The 17,855-nt window shown below is 51.5% G+C and overlaps 1 protein-coding gene across 3 annotated transcripts in view; it reads right to left on the reverse strand.

The window, feature by feature from the left end:
• The window catches only part of pik3cd (phosphatidylinositol-4,5-bisphosphate 3-kinase, catalytic subunit delta), a 238,423-nt gene that overhangs the window by 123,746 nt on the left and 96,822 nt on the right, over nt 1–17,855 (reverse strand). Inside the window, exon 1 of one of the 3 annotated variants that reach the window (XM_072477914.1) lies at nt 15,080–15,607. The exons of the other annotated variants lie outside the window; for them this stretch is intronic. The gene's annotated coding sequence lies outside the window, so the exon portion shown is untranslated. Of the gene's footprint in view, nt 1–15,079; nt 15,608–17,855 lie in introns of those variants that run through there. 3 annotated transcript variants of the gene reach the window in all.

Here is a 17,855-nt window from a genome sequence, read left to right on the forward strand (position 1 = left end):
GCGCCCTCTCTCTCTCTCCGCGCCCTCTCTCTCTCTCCGCGCCCTCTCTCTCTCTGCACCCTCTCTCTCTCTCTCTCCGCACCCTCTCTCTCTCCGCACCATCTCTCTCTCCGCACACTCTCTCTCTCTCCGCACCCTCTCTCTCTCCGCACCCTCTCTCTCCCCGCACCCTCTCTCTCTCCGCACGCTCTCTCTTTTCGCACCCTCTCTCTCTCCGTACCCTCTCTCTCTCCGTACCCTCTCTCTCTCCGTACCCTCTCTCTCTCCGCACCCTCTCTCTCCGCACCCTCTCTCTCTCCGCACCCTCTCTCTCTCCACACCCTCTCTCTCTCCACACCCTCTCTCTCCGCACCCTCTCGCTCTCCGCACCCTCTCGCTCTCCGCACCCTCTCTCTCTCCGCACCCTCTCTCTCCGCACCCTCGATCTTTCCGCACCCTCTCTCTCTCCGCGACCTCTCTCTCTCCGCGCCCTCATTCTCTCCGCACCCTCTCTCTCTCCGCACCCTCTCTCTCTCCGCACCCTCTCTCTCTCCGCACCCTCTCTCTCTTTCCACACCCTCTCTCTCTCCGCGCCCTCTCTCTCTCCGTACCCTCTCTCTCTCCGCACCCTCTCTCTCCGCACCCTCTCTCTCTCCGCACCCTCTCTCTCTCCACACCCTCTCTCTCTCCACACCCTCTCTCTCTGCACCCTCTCTTTCCGCACCCTCTCTCTCTCCGCACCCTCTCTCTCTCCGCACCCTCTCTCTCCGCACCCTCGATCTTTCCGCACCCTCTCTCTCTCCGCGACCTCTCTCTCTCCGCGCCCTCTCTCTCTCCGCACCCTCTCTCTCTCCGCACCCTCTCTCTCTTTCCACACCCTCTCTCTCTCCGCGCCCTCTCTCTCTCCGCACCCTCTCTCTCTCCGCACCCTCTCTCTCTCCGCACCCTCTCTCTCTCCGCACCCTCTCTCTCTCCGCACCCTCTCTCTCTTTCCACACCCTCTCTCTCTCCGCACACTCTCTCTCTCCGCACACTCTCTCTCTCCGCACCCTCTCTCTCTCCGCACCCTCTCTCTCCCCGCACCCTCTCTCTCTCCGCACGCTCTCTCTTTCCGCACCCTCTCTCTCTCCGTACCCTCTCTCTCTCCGCACCCTCTCTCTCTCCGCACCCTCTCTCTCTCCGCACCCTCGATCTTTCCGCACCCTCTCTCTCTCCGCGACCTCTCTCTCTCCGCGCCCTCTCTCTCTCCGCACCCTCTCTCTCCGCACCCTCTCTCTCTCCGCACCCTCTCTCTCTCCGCACCCTCTCTCTCTCCACACCCTCTCTCTCTCCACACCCTCTCTCTCTGCACCCTCTCTCTCTCCGCACCCTCTCTCTCTCCGCACCCTCGATCTTTCCGCACCCTCTCTCTCTCCGCGACCTCTCTCTCTCCGCACCCTCTCTCTCTCCGCACCCTCTCTCTCTCCGCACCCTCTCTCTCTCCGCACCCTCTCTCTCTCCGCACCCTCTCTCTCTTTCCACACCCTCTCTCTCTCCGCGCCCTCTCTCTCTCCGCGCCCTCTCTCTCTCCGCGCCCTCTCTCTCTCCGCGCCCTCTCTCTCTCCGCGCCCTCTCTCTCTCCGCACCCTCTCTCTCTCCGCTCCCTCTCTCTCTCCGCACGCTCTCTCTCTCCGCACCCTCTCTCTCTTTCCACACCCTCTCTCTCTCCGCACCCTCTCTCTCTCCGCACCCTCTCTCTCTTTCCACACCCTCTCTCTCTTTCCACACCCTCTCTCTCTCCGCGCCCTCTCTCTCTCCGCGCCCTCTCTCTCTCCGCGCCCTCTCTCTCTCCGCACCCTCTCTCTCTCCGCACCCTCTCTCTCTCCGCACCCTCTCTCTCTCCGCGCCCTCTCTCTCTCCGCACCCTCTCTCTCTCCGCACCCTCTCTCTCTCCGCGCCCTCTCTCTCTCTCCGCACCCTCTCTCTCTCCGCACCCTCTCTCTCTCCCCCAGCTGCTACGGTGCCTGTTTCCCGCTTTTTGAAAACGTAAGTGAAACTCGCCGTCAGTAATTCGTCCTGGTGGAGACGGAGCCTCGCGGGAGGCCCCGGAGAATACCGGGTCAGGCCCGCTAATGATAGGCAAACGGCGTTTCCTGTACGTGCGGAGTGGAACACATTGACGCTGCTGTCGAGGCAGCACAGCATGGCATTCAGGTGGGCGTCTGGCGCCGGCCACGATCTCAGCCTCACGACCGATTCTCCGTCCAATCGCTTTTCTCGATTTCACGTCTGTGAATGCCAGCCCCTATTGTGCCTCCAGGAGGCGCATACTGTGGGATCCCAGATGTCATTAACCTGTGTGAGGGCTGAATGAACAGCTTACACCCCTTGACAGTAAATGACCATAGACCGGACTCTTAGTGAGATGGTCACTTTCCTGTTTCCAGTGACTCGACCATCTCTTCGAGCAGAAATTAATATTTCAGCGGCTGCCTCGCAATATTCAGAGAAGCAGATAAATGGTGTGACTGAGAGACTTTCTGCAATGGAGGAAAGTGGAAACTGGAAGCAAGTGGGTTCGAGGAAGCTGATGAAAATCCTATTTGGCTGCCACATGGCAAAGTCGTCATTTACGGTCCATGGTATTCACACTATTGAAGACAATATCCGTATAACAGTGGTGTTGGAGACGGAGTAAAGGGCCTGACTCGCAATGATGGGAAGGAACGCTGAAATTTGATCCCCTCAGATACACACCGCGTGGAGAGGCACAGCCTGGGATTAGGCAGCACCAATAATGACGAGAACTCATTGTGAAACTAGCTTTAAGTTTCCACTTCCTTCTGACATTCTGGATTGAATTTCCCCTCAGCTGGTTTACCCAAAAACCTGCCAAACGGAAATTTCTTCGCCGCCTCAATGCACCGGCACTGACGAGGGCCAACAGGGGTGCGCCGAAAAGATCAGGCTGTCATTCCTTTTGGAAAGGAGATCCATGGCAACGAACAGCATCCTGTTTTGGCCAAACTGAATGGCATTGCCTGGCCACTCATCATTAACAAAGCCCACGGTTCGTAACCCTTTGCCCATCCACCCCTCAGGCACTTTACTGTGCAAGGTGAAACACGGGTTATGTGGCGCACAGGCAGGAACAGTGGAGTCGAGGCCTAACCAGATCCTACTCCTCCTCCTATTTCTAATATCATAGCGTCCTCTCCAACCTGGCTGCTTTTGGAAGTGAGGAAGAGTGGTGTCCAAATATCGTGTACATGTCTCAAAAGCATCACAGAATGAGAATCAAGGCAACGACAAATAAAAGATACAAGTCACTCACCGCCCTGACTTGGAAATATATTGGCCATTCACTGTCGCTGGGTCAAATTCCTGAAACTCGCTCCCTAACAGCAGTGGGTGCACCTACACCTCAGACACTGCAGCGGTTCAAGAAGGCAGCTCACTACCACCTTGTGAAGGGCAACTAGGGATGGGCAATAAATGCTGGCCTGACCAGCGACGCCCACATCCAACAAACACATTTTTTAAAAAAAATTAAATTTGATCTTTCTTGCTCTACCAGTTGATTTCACTTGGGCAGGAGGGAAATTTGGTTATCCAAAATGTTACTACCCCGCACCCTAACACACACAAAGTCCCATCACGCCTGTGCTCACTCATCTATATTGGTCACACGTTAAGACCCTAAGATGGGCGGCCCGGTAGCACAGTGGTTAGCACTGTTGCTTCAAACATCAGGGTCTCGGGTTTGATTCCCGGCTCGGGTCACTGTCTGTGTGGAGTCTGCACGTTCTCCCTGTGTCTCCTCCGAGTGCTCCGATTTCCTCCCACAAGTCCCGAAAGATGTGTTTGTTAGGTGAATTCGACATTCTGAATTCTCCCTCAGTGTGCCCGATAATTCTCCCCATAATCCTGCTCCCGTTATTAATCAAGAACCTATCTCTGTCTTGAAGACACTGTGGCTTGGCCTCCACAGCCTTCTGCCGCAATGAGTTCCACAGATTCACCACACTCTGTCTGAAGATATTTCTCCTCATTAATGGTAGCACCATGGTTAGCACAGTTGCTTCACAGTTCCAGGGTGCCAGGTTCGATTCCCGATTGGGTCACTGTCTGTGCGGAGTCTGCACGTTCTCCCCTGTGTCTGCGTGGGTTTCCTCCGGGTGCTCCGGTTTCCTCCCACAGTCCAAAGGTGTGCAGGTTAGGTGGATTGGCCGTGCTAAATTGCCCCTTTGTGTCCAAAAAGGTTAAGTGGGGTTACTGGGTTACGGGGCTAGTGTGGGCTTGGGTACGATGCTCTTTCCAAGGGCCGGTGCAGACTCGATGGGCCGAATGGCCTCCTTCTGATGAAGCAGCATCTCAATTTTAAAATTCCAATGCTTATTTTCAAATACCTCCATGGCCTCCCCCTTCCCCATCTCTGCGTCTTTCTCCCAGCCCACACCCTCCAGAATCACAATGTTACTTCCAATACATCCTCCGGCCCTGCCTGGATTTTAATCGCTCTACCATTGGTAGCTGCGTCCTTAGCTGTCAATGTTCCAATGTCCTGGAATTCCCATCCCTAAACTTTTCTGCCTCTATTGCTCTCTCTTCCCTTAAGACAAGCCTTCTCAGATACCTTTTGAATAAACTTTTAGTTATCCACCATAATATCCCCTCGTGCCTCTCAATGTGAAATGTTGTTCAATAACATTACTGTGAAGTATATCGGGAAATTGCACCACAAAATGTTGCTACACAAATATAAGTTGCTCTTGTTTCATAGAATCCCTACAGTGCAGAAGGAGGCCATTCAGCCCATCAATCTGCCTCTGTAAGAGCATCCTACCCAGGCCCCCACCCCAACAAATTGTTCTTGTCGAATTTGGCATGAGCACACTGCTCTCCCAAGGAACATCTCACAGGAGAATTGGTTCCAAAATAAATTCTGACAAATAATTGGAGAAACCAATATAATAAATAAAAACAGAAAACGCATCTGTGGAGGGGAAACAAGAATGTGTCTAACTCTTCTACAGAACTATAGAAAGGTAATTCGGACTTGAAACGTTAGCCCTGTTTCTCGCTACAGACAGTGCCGGACCTGCTGAGTTTACCCAGCGTCTTCTGTTTTTATTTCAAATTCCCAGCATCCGCAGTATTTTGCTTCTAATAGAGAGAGACCAATAATTGGATCAATGTTGGGATAGTCCATTCTAATGTTACTTACTTGAGTAAAGTAACAAATTGGATGGTATTATTTACTGGTTGGGTTGGGGCGGTGAGGAAAGAACACAAACAAGTCAATAATCTCCCAATGGAACGCCTGCACCGAGCAACAAGGAATGAACATAAGAACATAAGAACTAGGAGTAAGCCATCTGGCCCCTCGAGCCTGCTCCGCCATTCAATGAGATCATGGCTGATCTTTGTGGACTCAGCTCCACTCTCCGGCCCGTACACCATATCCCCGAATCCCTTTATTCTTTAGAAAGGTATCTATCTTTTTCTTAAAAACATTTAAAGAAGGAGCCTCAACTGCTTCACTGGGCAAGGAATTCCAGAGATTCACAACCGTTTGGGTGAAGAAGTTCCTCCTACACTCTGTCCTAAATCTACCTCCCCTTATTTTGAGGCTATGCCCCCTAGTTCTGCTTTCCCCAACCAGTGGAAACAACCTGCCCGCATCTATCCTATCTATTCCCTTCATAATCTTATATGTCTCAATAAGATCCCCCCTCATCCTTCTAAATTCCAACGAGTACAGTCCCAGTCTACTCAACCTCTCGTCATAATCTAATCCCCTCAACTGTGGGATCAACCTAGTGAATCTCCTCTGCACTCCCTCCAGTGCCAATATGTCCTTTCTCAGGTAAGGAGGCCAAAACTGAACACAATACTCCAGATGCGGCCTCACCAACACCCTATACAATTGCAGCATAACCTCACTAGTCTTGAACTCCATCCCTCTAGCAATGAAAGACAAAACTCGATTAGCCTTCTTAATCACCTGTTGCACCTGCACACCAACTTTTTGCGACTCGTGCACCAGCACACCCAGGTCCCTCTGCACAGCAGCATGTTTTAACCACTTACCGTTTAAATAATAATCCATTCTGCTGTTATTCCTCCCAAAATGGATAGCCTCACACTTGGCAACATTGAATTCCATCTGCCAGACCCTAGCCCATTCACCTAACCTATCCAAATCCTTCTGCAGACTTGCGGTATCCTCTGCACTTTTTGCTTTACCACTCATCTTAGTGTCGTCTGCAAACTTTGACACATTGCACTTGGTCCCCCAACTCCAAATCGTCTATGTAAATTGTGAACAACTGCGGGCCCAACACTGATCCTTGAGGGACCCCACTAGTTACAGGTTGCCAACCAGAGAAACACCCATTTATCCCCACTCTCTGCTTTCTGTTAGTTAACCAATCCTCTACCCATGCTACCACTTTACCCTCAATGCCATGCATCTTTAGTTTATGCAGCAACCTTTTGTGTGGCACCTTGTCAAAAGCTTTCTGGAAATCCAGATATACCACATCCATTGGCTCCCCGTTATCTACTGCACTGGTAACGTCCTCAAAAAATTCTACCAAATTAGTCAGACACGACCTACCCTTTGTGAACCCATGCTGCGTCTGCCCAATGGGACAATTTCCCCCCAGGTGCCCCGCTATTTCCTCCTTAATGATAGATTCCAGCATTTTACCTACAACCGAAGTTAAGCTTACCGGCCTATAATTACCCGCTTTCTGCCGACCTCCTTTTTTAAACAGTGGTGTCACATTTGCTACTTTCCAATCCTCTGGGACCACCCCAGAGTCTAGTGAATTTTGATAAATTATCACTAGTGCGTTTACAATTTCCCTAGCCATCTCTTTAACACTCTGGGATGCATCCCATCAGGACCAGGAGACTTGTCTACCTTTAGCCCCATTAGCTTGCCCAATACTGCCTCCTTAGTGATTACAATCATCTCAAGGTCCTCACCTATCATATCCTTATTTCCATCAGTCACTGGCATGTTATTTGTGTCCTCCACTGTGAAGACTGACCCAAAAAACCTGTTCAGCTCCTCAGCCATTTCCCCGTCTCCTATTATTAAATCTCCCTTCTCATCTTCCAAAGGACCAATATTTACCTTAGCCACTCTTTTTTGTCTTATATATTTGTAGAAGCTTTTACTATCTGCTTTTATGTTCTGAGCCAGTTTACTTTCATAGTCTACCTTACTCTTCTTTATGGCTTTTTTAGTAGCTTTCTGTTGTCCCCTAAAGACTTCCCAGTCCTCTAGTCTCCCACTAATTTTTGCCACTTTGTATGTTTTTTCCTTCGATTTGATGCTCTCCCTCACCTCCTTAGATATCCACGGTCGATTTTTCTCCTTTCTACCGCCTTTCTTTTTTGTCGGTATGAACCTTTTCTGAACACTGTGAAAGATCGCTCGGAAGGTTCTCCATTGTTCCTCAATTGCTTCACCATGAAGTCTTTGCTCCCAGTCTACCTTAGCTAGTTCTTCTCTCATCCCATTGTAATCGCCTTTGTTTAAGCACAAAACACTAGTGTTTGATTTTACCTTGTCATCCTCCAACTGTATTTTAAATTCCACCATATTGTGGTCGCTCCTTCCAAGAGGATCCCGAACTATGAGATCATTAATCAATCCTGCCTCATTACACAGGACCAGATCTAGGACCGCTTGTTCCCTTGTAGGTTCCATTACATACTGTTCCAGGAAATTATCCCGGGCACATTCTATAAACTCCTCCTCAAGGCTGCCTTTACCAACCTGGTTAAACCAATCGATATGCAGATTAAAATTTCCCATGATAACCGCTGTACCATTTCTACATGCATCCGTTATTTCTTTGCTTATTGCCTGCCCTACCATCCTGTTACTATTTGGTGGCCTATAGACTACTCCTATCAGTGACCTTTTCGCCTTACTATTCCTGATTTCCACCCAAATTGATTCAATCTTGTCCTCCATAGCACCAATATCATCCCTTACTATTGCCCAGATGCCATCCTTAAACAACAAAGCTACACCACCGCCCTTACCGTCCATTCTATCCTTTCGTATAGTCTGATACCCTTGGATATTTAACTCCCAGTCGTGACCATCTTTTAACCATGTTTCAGTAATGACCACTAAATCATAGTCATTCACGATGATTTGCGCCATCAACTCATTTACCTTATTTCGTATACTACGAGCACTCAGGTAAAGTACACTTATGCTGTTTTTTATGTCTTTGTTATGAATCCTAACACCTTGATCAGTAACTTTTCGCAATTTATTTTTCCTCTTACCCTTTCTCCTAATTTTCCTTGTCTTTGAACCCATATCTCTACATAATAACCTGTCACGTAACCTGCTGCCTTGATCTCCATTAACCATTATACTGTCCATAGCTTTACATTTCCGTTCCCCCAATGATGCCAAATACACCAATAATATTAACAGTCTTTTTTAGTGTGGCCATCAGGGATTTCGATTTCCGGATGTCGGATAGCTAGAGTTCAGTTTCCTTCTAAAATTGAGCAAATGTACACAAAATTCCTGTTTCTGTATACCTATGTGGATGTGATATATTTACAGAGACGTGCCTTATTTTTCGTTCCCTGACCCACACTGCTCTCTGCGGTCCAAAGAGCTCAGCTTCAAGTTATGCTCACAATCTTTTCTTGTTCAGTTTATTAATAATAATCATCTTTATTATTGTCACAAGTAGGCTCACATTAACACTGCCATGAAGTTACTGTGAAAATCCCCGAGTCGCCATACTCCGGCGCCTGTCCGGGTACACGGAGGGAGAATTCAGAATGTCCAATTCATCTAACAACACGGGCGTCATTCTCCGACCCCCCGCCGGGTCGGAGAATGGCCGTAGGCCGCCGTGAATCCCGCCCCCGCCGAAGTCTCCGGTACCGGAGATTGGGCAGGGGTGGGAATCGGGTCGCGCCGGTTGGCGGGACCCCCCGCTGGATTCTCCGGCCCGGATGGGCCGAAGTCCCGCCCAGAAATTGCCTGTCCCGCCAGCGTAAATCAAACCTGGTATTTACCGGCGGGACCAGGCGGCGTGGGCGGGCTCCGGGGTCCTGGCGGGGGGTGCGGGGCGATCTGACCCCGGGGGGGTGCCCCCACGGTGGCCTGGTCCGCGATCGGGGCCCACCGATCCGCGGGCGGGCCTGTGCCGTGGGGGCACTCTTTCCCTTCCGCGTCCGCCACGGCCTCCACCATGGCGGAGGCGGAAGAGACTCTCCCCACTGCGCATGCGCGGGAAACTGTCAGCGGCCGCTGACGCTCCCGCGCATGCGCCGCATTTCCGTGCCAGCTGGCGGGGCAACAAACGCCATTTCCGCCAGCTGGCGGGGCGGAAATCCCTCCGGCGTCGGCCTAGCCCCTCAATGTTGGGGCTAGGCCGCCAAAGATGCGGAGCATTCCGCACCTTTGGGCCGGCGCGATTCCCGTCTGATTGGCGCCATGTTTGGCGCAGTCGGCGGACATCGTGCCGTTGGGGGAGAATTTCGCCCCACGTCTTTCAGGACTTGTGGGAGGAAACCGGAGCACCCGGAGGAAACCCACGCAGACACGGGGAGAACGTGCAGACTCCGCGCAGACAGTGACCCAAGCCGGGAATCGAACCCGGGACCCTGGCGCTGTGAAACAACAGTGCTAACCACTGTGCTATCGTACCGCCTGGGGAAGGTTATGCAGATACATCAAAGTCAAATGACCATCAGACAGTCTCAGAGAAGGAACATGAATGGCAAATATTAGCAAATCACAGAGACGCCCATATGGACACTGAACAACTGTTCTGCTGCCACCAAATTAGCAAGCTCCTCTCGTGCGGTGTAAATTATTGTTCCCCCATTACTGTTGGAAAATTCTTGCAAGCTAGATCGCATGTCTCTTATTTTCCTCAGCAATCCTGAAGTTCTGCACGACAAAACGATTATTTAAAACAAAAAGGTTAGACTGAGTTATGGAGCAAGGTGAAGACAAATTAGTTCCGTTTTTAAAAATTCACTCCCGTCAGAGTTTGGCCAAAACAATGTGTGTGTGTGTTAGAGGGCAGCAGTGCATAGGTTCATATATTTGTGTTGTTTCATTCAAATTCACTGGGTCATAAAATGCACCATTATAAGCCTACACATCATAGCTTCGTTAAAAAAAATCATCTTCTGCGACAATCAAAAATAACACAATTTATCAGATTGAAAGGTCACAGTCCATTTCCTTTTTGTTAAATGAGAAACCAATCTATCCATCTTGGAGCTTCCACTCCACTGGCGCCCTAGTGCAGCACTGCGGGCATGCTACACTGTGCGGGGAGCCGCCGTCCACGCAATAGGTTAAACTGAGGCTCTCTCTCCCCCCCGGTAGGTGTAAAAGCTCTATGCCATCGGCCAGTGCAGTCTGCCCAGTGTCCTGTCCAATAATTAGTCTGTAAATTAAATCTCTAAAGAAGCATTATCATACAATCATGGAATCCCTACAGTGCTGACGGAGCCATTCAGCCCATCGAGTCTGCACCGACCCTCCGAAAGAGCCCACTACCTCACCCAATCTGCATAACCCCGCCTAACCCGCACATCTTTGGACTGTGGGAGGAAACCGAAGCACTCGGAGGAAACCCACGCAGACACGGGGAGAAGGTGCAAACTCCACACAGTCACCCGAGGCCGGAGTTGAACCCGGATCCCTGGCGCTGTGAGGCGGCAGTGCTAACCACTGTGGCGCCGTCCCCCCGTATCCGTGTCATTACCACATTGTTGTTTGTGAGAGCTTGTTGTGCAGAAATTGGCTGTCGCGTTTCCTTCAGTACAACGGAGATCATACTGACTGTAAAATGCTTTGAGGCCTCCTAAGGTCATGGAAGGTGCTGGAAAAATGCAACATTTGTTTTTCAACCGCTCTGTATTGAGCCTATTTTCTAAACATTGCTTATGAAGATGTTCCTGCTTATAGCCTAGTTAAGCTAGTGATCTCCCAAGTTTATAAACTTATCTGATTTTTGCACACAGAACTTCTCTATTCAATCTCAAATAGGCAGAGCTTGGGGGGGGGGGGGGGTCTTTGAAGAGGATTCTCGAAATGGAAACATTTCAAAAGCTCTGCTGTTCATGACACCCCTTCCTCGTTTGAATACGTTGGAGCTGACGTAACAGCAGCAGGTAGACCAGAGCGGCAGCTAGACTATTAAGGGTTAAATTTAGGAGGGATCACACAATTAGAGTTGTAGCCCCAGGGATTTAGATGGTTAAAGGGTGATTTTATTGAAGGTTTCGAGATGTGAAGGGGCACAGGTAGGATAGGTGGAAACAATTTTCCCAATTCAGGAATCCAGGACTTGGGGATGACCTAAATATTGGAGCCGGACCTCTCAGGGATTGGATTACGAAACACTTTTACGCAGAAAGGTTGGGAGACGTTTGGAATTCCTGACCGCAAATAGCGATTGACGTTAGCTCAATTGTTCATTTAAACCGGAGATTGACAAATTTTTGTTAACTAAAGATATCGGCCGGGATTCTCCGATCCTGCGCCTGCCGTGTCGCCGCCTTGCCGGTCGTGGGCCGTTGAAAGCGCTCCCCCCCCCCCGCCCCCGGCGATTCTCCGTGCTCGACGGGCCGAGTTCCGACGTGGGTTACGTATGCCCGGGGGCCGTGGTGCGACGGCTTTCGAGCGCACAGCACCCCGGCGCAGGCCTGGCCCCCGAGGAACGGGTGAAAGACTGGGCCTGGAGGCCCGTTGACGCCGGCGTCGTTCGCGCCGGTTTTGACGCCGCCGTCAACACTTGGCCGGGATTTCAGAGAATCCCGGCCATCAAGTGATATAGGTCAAGGTGGGTATGTGGAGTCAGATCACAGACCAACCATCATCTCATTCAATAGGCAAAACAGACTCTCGATGGTCACATCTTCCTCTTCCAATGTGTTTCTGCTCAATGGACTACAAAGGTAATCTCTGCTTGGAGCTATTCTAGTGAGATAATAAAGTGCTGTGAATTTGCAAAATGTTTATCTCGCTCGGCAACTGTTTAACTTTAGATAAATAAGCTCCAGAATAGAGAAGACAAAAAATAATCAGGTAGAAGTGATGTAAGGTTGTTCTGAAGCTATACTTGGCTGCGGGCCAAAATAGGAACAGACGGCGGGTTGGAAGCCACTTACTGGGTTTCCTCCGGGTGGTCTGGTTTCCTCCCACAAGTCCCGAAAGACGTGGGGCGCGATTCTCCGCTCCCGCTACTAAGTGCCCACGCCGTCATGAACGCTGTCGAGGTTCACGACGGCGCGAAACGGCCCCGATCTCGACCGATTCAGGGCCTGGAAATGGGGTAGGATCGGGGGCCGCGAGAAACTCAGGGGGCGTGTCGCGAAAGCGGCGTCGTCAGCGCGCGACAGGCATTGGCGCCGCATAAAAGCGGCGGCACGTTATCCGCCGCGTAACTGCCGTCACCCGCGCATGCGTGGTTGCCGTCCTCCCCGCAGCCGCCCCGCAAGAAGATGTTGGATGGATCTTGCGGGGCGCGGAGGAAAGGAGGTCCTCCTTCAGAGAGGCCGGCCCGCCGATCGGTGGGCACCGATCGCGGGCCAGACCCCTTTTGAGTCCTACCCCGGTGAAAGAACCCCCCTCGCCCCCCCACAGGCCGCCCCCCCCCCCAGCGTTCCCGCGCTGTTCCCGCCGGCAGCGACCAGGTGTGGATGGCGCCAGCGGGAAGCCGTCGTTTTGGGCAGGCCGATCGGCCCATCCGGGCCGGAGAATAGCGGTTGTAGCGGAGAATCGCCATTTTGGGTGTCCCGGGCGATTCTCCGGCCTGCGCCGCGCAGAACTCGGCGGGGCCGTTCTCGCCGCTTGGGTGAATCGCGGGAGGGCGTCGGACCGGCGTCGCGGGGAAAAATGGTGCGCCAGGCGATTCCCCCAACCGGCGCAGGAGCGGAGAATCGCGCCCGTGCTGTTAGGTGAATTGGACATTCTGAATTCTCCCTCCGTGTACCCAAACAGGTGCCGGAATGTGGCGACTAGGGGCTTTTCACAGTAACTTCATTGCAGTGTTAATGTAAGCCTACTTGTGACAAAAACTATTATTATTCTTACTCCTTGCTCCAATAGGGGCACAGGAGGCAGTCAGTCCTTTAATTCCTTCGCAAAGAAATCATTTTAAAAAGAAATGCAGACCTGCATTCTAAAAGCCCTCTTCACAACCTCAACACAAACCCGAGCACTGGCTAGTAAATGAAGTACTTCTTTGAAGTGTAGTCACTGCTGTAGTGTGGGGACCGCAGTAATCAATTTGAGCACAGCGCGATTCCATAGACAGCGGTGAGCAAACAAGCAGAGCATTGGTTCTACTGCTGTTGATTGCTGAACTAATATTGTCCAGGGGTTCTGGAGATGTTTCCCCTGCTCTTGGAAACAGTAGCGTGGGATTGTGTACACAGAATCATAGAATTTACAGTGCAGAAAGGGGTCATTCGGCCCATCGAGTCTGCACCGGCCCTTGGAAAGAGCACCCAACCTAAGCCCAGACCGCCACCCTATCCCCAAACCCAGTAAAATCCTACCTAACCTTCTTTGGACACTAAGGGGCAATTTTTATCACGGCCAATCCACCTAACCTGCACATCTTTTGACTGTGGGAGGAAGCCGTAGCACCCGGAGGAAACCCACGCACACACGGGGAGAACGTGCAGACTCCGCACAGACAGTGACCCGAGCCGGGAATCGAACCTGGGACCCAGGCGCTGTGAAGCGACAGTGCTAACCACTACCATGCCGCCACCTGAGAAATCAGACGGGGCTTTGGTTTAACTGCACTTTCACCTCAACACTGAGCATCAGTAAAAAAGGTTTTGCCATCATAAAGCAGCAAACCCGCTCACCTGTACAATCCTGGCCTAGACACCGGCCAGCTCATTGCCTGCAATTGCATCCCTTGCATCCAGGAGGTTCCAGGCTGAACTCGGGAAACCAGAGAGCCAATGCATGATGAACAAATCGAACCTTTTCCTTATTTCACCATCACAGCATCAAAATTACAACAGTAGGGGCTGGTTTAGCACAGTGGGCTAAACAGCTGGCTTGTAATGCAGAACAATGCCAACAGCGCGGGCTCAATTCCGGTACCAGCCTCCCCGAACAGGCGCCGGAATGTGGCGACGGGGGGCTTTTCATAGTAACTTAATTGAAGCCCACTTGTGACAATAAGCGATTATTATTATTAAAATCTTTTTGCACTTTAAACAGCGACTGGCAAATCAGTAAGACGTCTATCGTGGCTAGAGCTCAGCAATACTTTAAAAGAGAAGAAAATGAACTAGCCTCACTTGCCTACCTGCACTATAACCCTCCACAGCTCTTACTAAACTCTTACTAAACTCAGGACCAACTATAAATATTTAATCTATTAAAAAGTATTCTGAACACTCACAATGCCATAAATCTGTTGTGCAAGCCTTGTCCCCGTCATCCACCTTCTCACTCAATGCTAATCAATTTGGTTAAAATTTTCTCAAGCCATTCGAAGGTGCAAGTACAGAGGGATCTGGGTAGAAGCAGGCCAACGGTAAAAGGACAACGAACAAGATGTGCACACAACTATTTCTCCAAGCTTGGAAATCTGTTGTCAGGTTCAAAAAGTCTACCGGATGATACAGAGGTTAGTCATGCTCACACTACAAATGTTGGTCTCCTTGGGGACGTGCCTGCTATTTCCAAACTGGTAGCAATCCCTGCCTATAACAAAACCCTCACAAATGTTCCCATCTTCGTAAATGAGTAAAGAGTTCCACAGAGTTGTCAGTTAAAACTAAGTTATTTTAAAGTTTATTTTATGACATTTCTCAAATATTTTGCCAGTTTGAGTGAAGGGGGGCACTCAGATTTATCTTTCTATTAATGCTAGAAACAAATTTTGATGTTAGACAACATCCAATTCTGAATTACATCAATAACCTGTGTAATCAGATAGTATTGTTCCCAAAACAATTTGCACCCCACACGGAGGTTTCACTGAATGTAGTTTACACTCTGATACATGTACAGAAATTAAATATTAATACATGCTACATAAATTAAATATTAATACAAAGAACACCAACTTGCCTCAGTTCCTGAGTTGAACGTATGGAGAAGATTACTAAACCCATACATTAAAATAATCGATCCTTTACTGTAGTGATAAGTACACGTAACTAGGAACAGTCTTCATTGAATGAATGTAGGTTTGATTGTAAATCAACTGTGCAGTTTAGAAATATAATAGTGGTTACATTACACTGGAATCCTGTGCGTAATTGTAAAATCTTGGCTGAAATCCTCCAGCAAGTAGCAGTAAACTCCAGCGACAGTTCAAGTGGGGAGTCAAGCATTCACAGCAGCGCAATAATGAAAGGATGCCAGCAAACATGAGTCAGAGCTTCAAGCAAACATCACAGCCAAAAGCAGTGCTAGAAAACACTTCAGTTTTTTAAACCGCTCCATTGCGTTGCAATGCACCTCCCTTTCCTTGCTCTCGCAACCTTACTGCTTCCCCCATGAGATGTGCTTCTCATAGCGCTGCTGGTCAGGCGTCGAGTGTTAGTTCTCCACAAAGCGCGACTTGAAAACAAAGAGAGGAGCTAAAGAGAAACCCACACAAAAACTGTAATGTAAATCCTTCCCAGCCCGGCCACTAACTGGGGGTTGGGCTTAGATTATGTTAATCAAAGACCAGCAGCTCCACCACAGGATTAGTCACAATAGGTTTTACTGAACAACAGCGTCATTAACGATGAATCGGTTTCCCAGGAATAGTTGCTTACCCATTTCAGCCACTCAACAAGAATCATTAAAGCCGTATATGCGAATGGCTCAGATAGGCTTTGATTGGAGGCATGTTAAACACACTAACATCTCTTCAGTCTTATGAAGGTAGGTTGCGCAATGCAATGAACCAACAGAGGTTGGCATTCGCCGCGGAAGTGAGGGTCCACCGGCCCCCACCCAGATGGTCTGTCACACGCGGGTTGTTAATGCCACACCGAATGGCCCATCCCTCCCACTGACCACATGACCATTCTCCTGCAGGAGTTCCATCTGACTGGGCTGGCCCGTCCGGGGTAGACCTCCCATGGGAACACCTCGGAGCAGAATTCCGAGGGGACCAACTTCGAAGCATCACAGCTGTCATCCCCACCCTCCACCAGCACAGAGACACACACCTCGGTGGGTAACGGTAGTGGTATGGCTTCTGGGGCACACTCTGGTGAGCACCGCACAGTGGCTGATGCACTTTGGGTGGAGGCAGGAACACCGCCCCCCCCCCAGGCCACACAGCAGTCGGTGGTCTGCTGGATTCCAGGACCCAGCTGGGTCCCAGTCAGACGCTGAGCCTCGGGACCAGGTTTCCCCGGAGCTGGTGCAGACGCTGGGGTGTGACGGTGAGATTCAGAGGGGCTTGATCCAGCTGCCCTCTGTCCTGAGGTGGGCACCTATGGGCACCGACCGGGAGCAGGTGGCACTGGGTGCCAACCCGGAGCCATCTGACGGAGTGGCAATGGCAGCCACCAGCTCCCCCGGGACTCACCCCACTGATAGCGGTGCATCTCGCAGTCAGCACCCGAAACAGGGCGGCACGGCGGGGCAAATGCTCCCGGGAAGTGCGCAGAGTACACCCAGCAGCGGCAGCGAAGGCCACAGGATGTAGTAGGCAGCGGGCTGCCTCCACCCCTGTGTTGCATCCTGGGGACACACCGAGATACAGCGGTAGAGCACGGAAGGCTAAACAAGACAAGGATCATTGAGTGGGTGCTGAGGGGGTGGATTTGGGGAGGGGGTAAGGGGGGAGTTGGGTGTGTTGTGTGGGGGAGGGTCCGGGAGGAGTGGGGGAGGGGCACGGCACCATTTGGGGAGTTAGGGACACATTTGTTAAATAATAAAAATTGATTTCCTCGGTCAATGTGACGCCTCTGGCACTCTCCTCCTCATTGTGGGCAGGGTCCCAATCCCAGGCCCTATCTCCCCGGACACGGAGATCCTGGATGCCTCCCCCCCACCATTTGGCATGCACTGCTCACTCACCCATGGCCGCAGGGGGTACCCCTGCTCACTGGACCCCACACCCTATACCCCGGACACCCACACATAACCTGGACTGGGCGATGGCCCCCTCCCCGATGCACACACCCACCCTCTGGTCACGGACGTGTCCCCAGTCCAGGGGCTCAGCCCCTGGGTGTTCGGATGTTGGCCGCGGTGTCCACAGTGTCGCCTCCCACAGAGTTCAGTCATCCCAGTCTGATTGAGATGCTCGGCCTTGACTTCCACAGGCTACATGGCCCACCCACCCGCGGGAATCCACTTGGGATGTGTGAAGTGCTCACAATTCCTTATTAGCAACAGCCTTCAATTGTGTGGCCAGAGGCCTCTGTGGTCAGTGGGAGTTATGGGGGGTGGGTGGGGCAGGCGGTCAGGGGCTAGGGTTACCCCTGGAACAGGACCACACAATCGGGGGGTTGGCATGGTTGACCGGCGGGCACTGAGGCACCCATCCCCCCGCCCCACCTCCAGCCCAGCCCAGTCCAACCGATGGCCCCCCCCCCCCCAATGACGGCCCACCCTGAGCGAGTCTGGCCCCTCAGGTGCTCCCCCCGAGCACCGGGGCAGCAAGCCCAGTGCCCCCGCGTTCATTGCCCAGGAGTGAAGATGGCTGCTCACTTCCTCGCAGCAGCCCTTCCTTCAGCTTCACGTTTTTAAAAAAGGCGCAGTAATCGTTGCCCACGTGACCACTTGCTGGGGAGGTGCTTAGATCGCGGGAACCCTAATTTGGGCAGCACGGTAGCACAGTGGTTAGCACAACTGCTTCACAGCTCCAGGGTCTCGGGTTCGATTCCCGGCTTGG

This window comes from Scyliorhinus torazame, chromosome 16 (genome assembly GCF_047496885.1).
Source record: "Scyliorhinus torazame isolate Kashiwa2021f chromosome 16, sScyTor2.1, whole genome shotgun sequence".
NCBI lineage: Eukaryota > Metazoa > Chordata > Chondrichthyes > Carcharhiniformes > Scyliorhinidae > Scyliorhinus > Scyliorhinus torazame.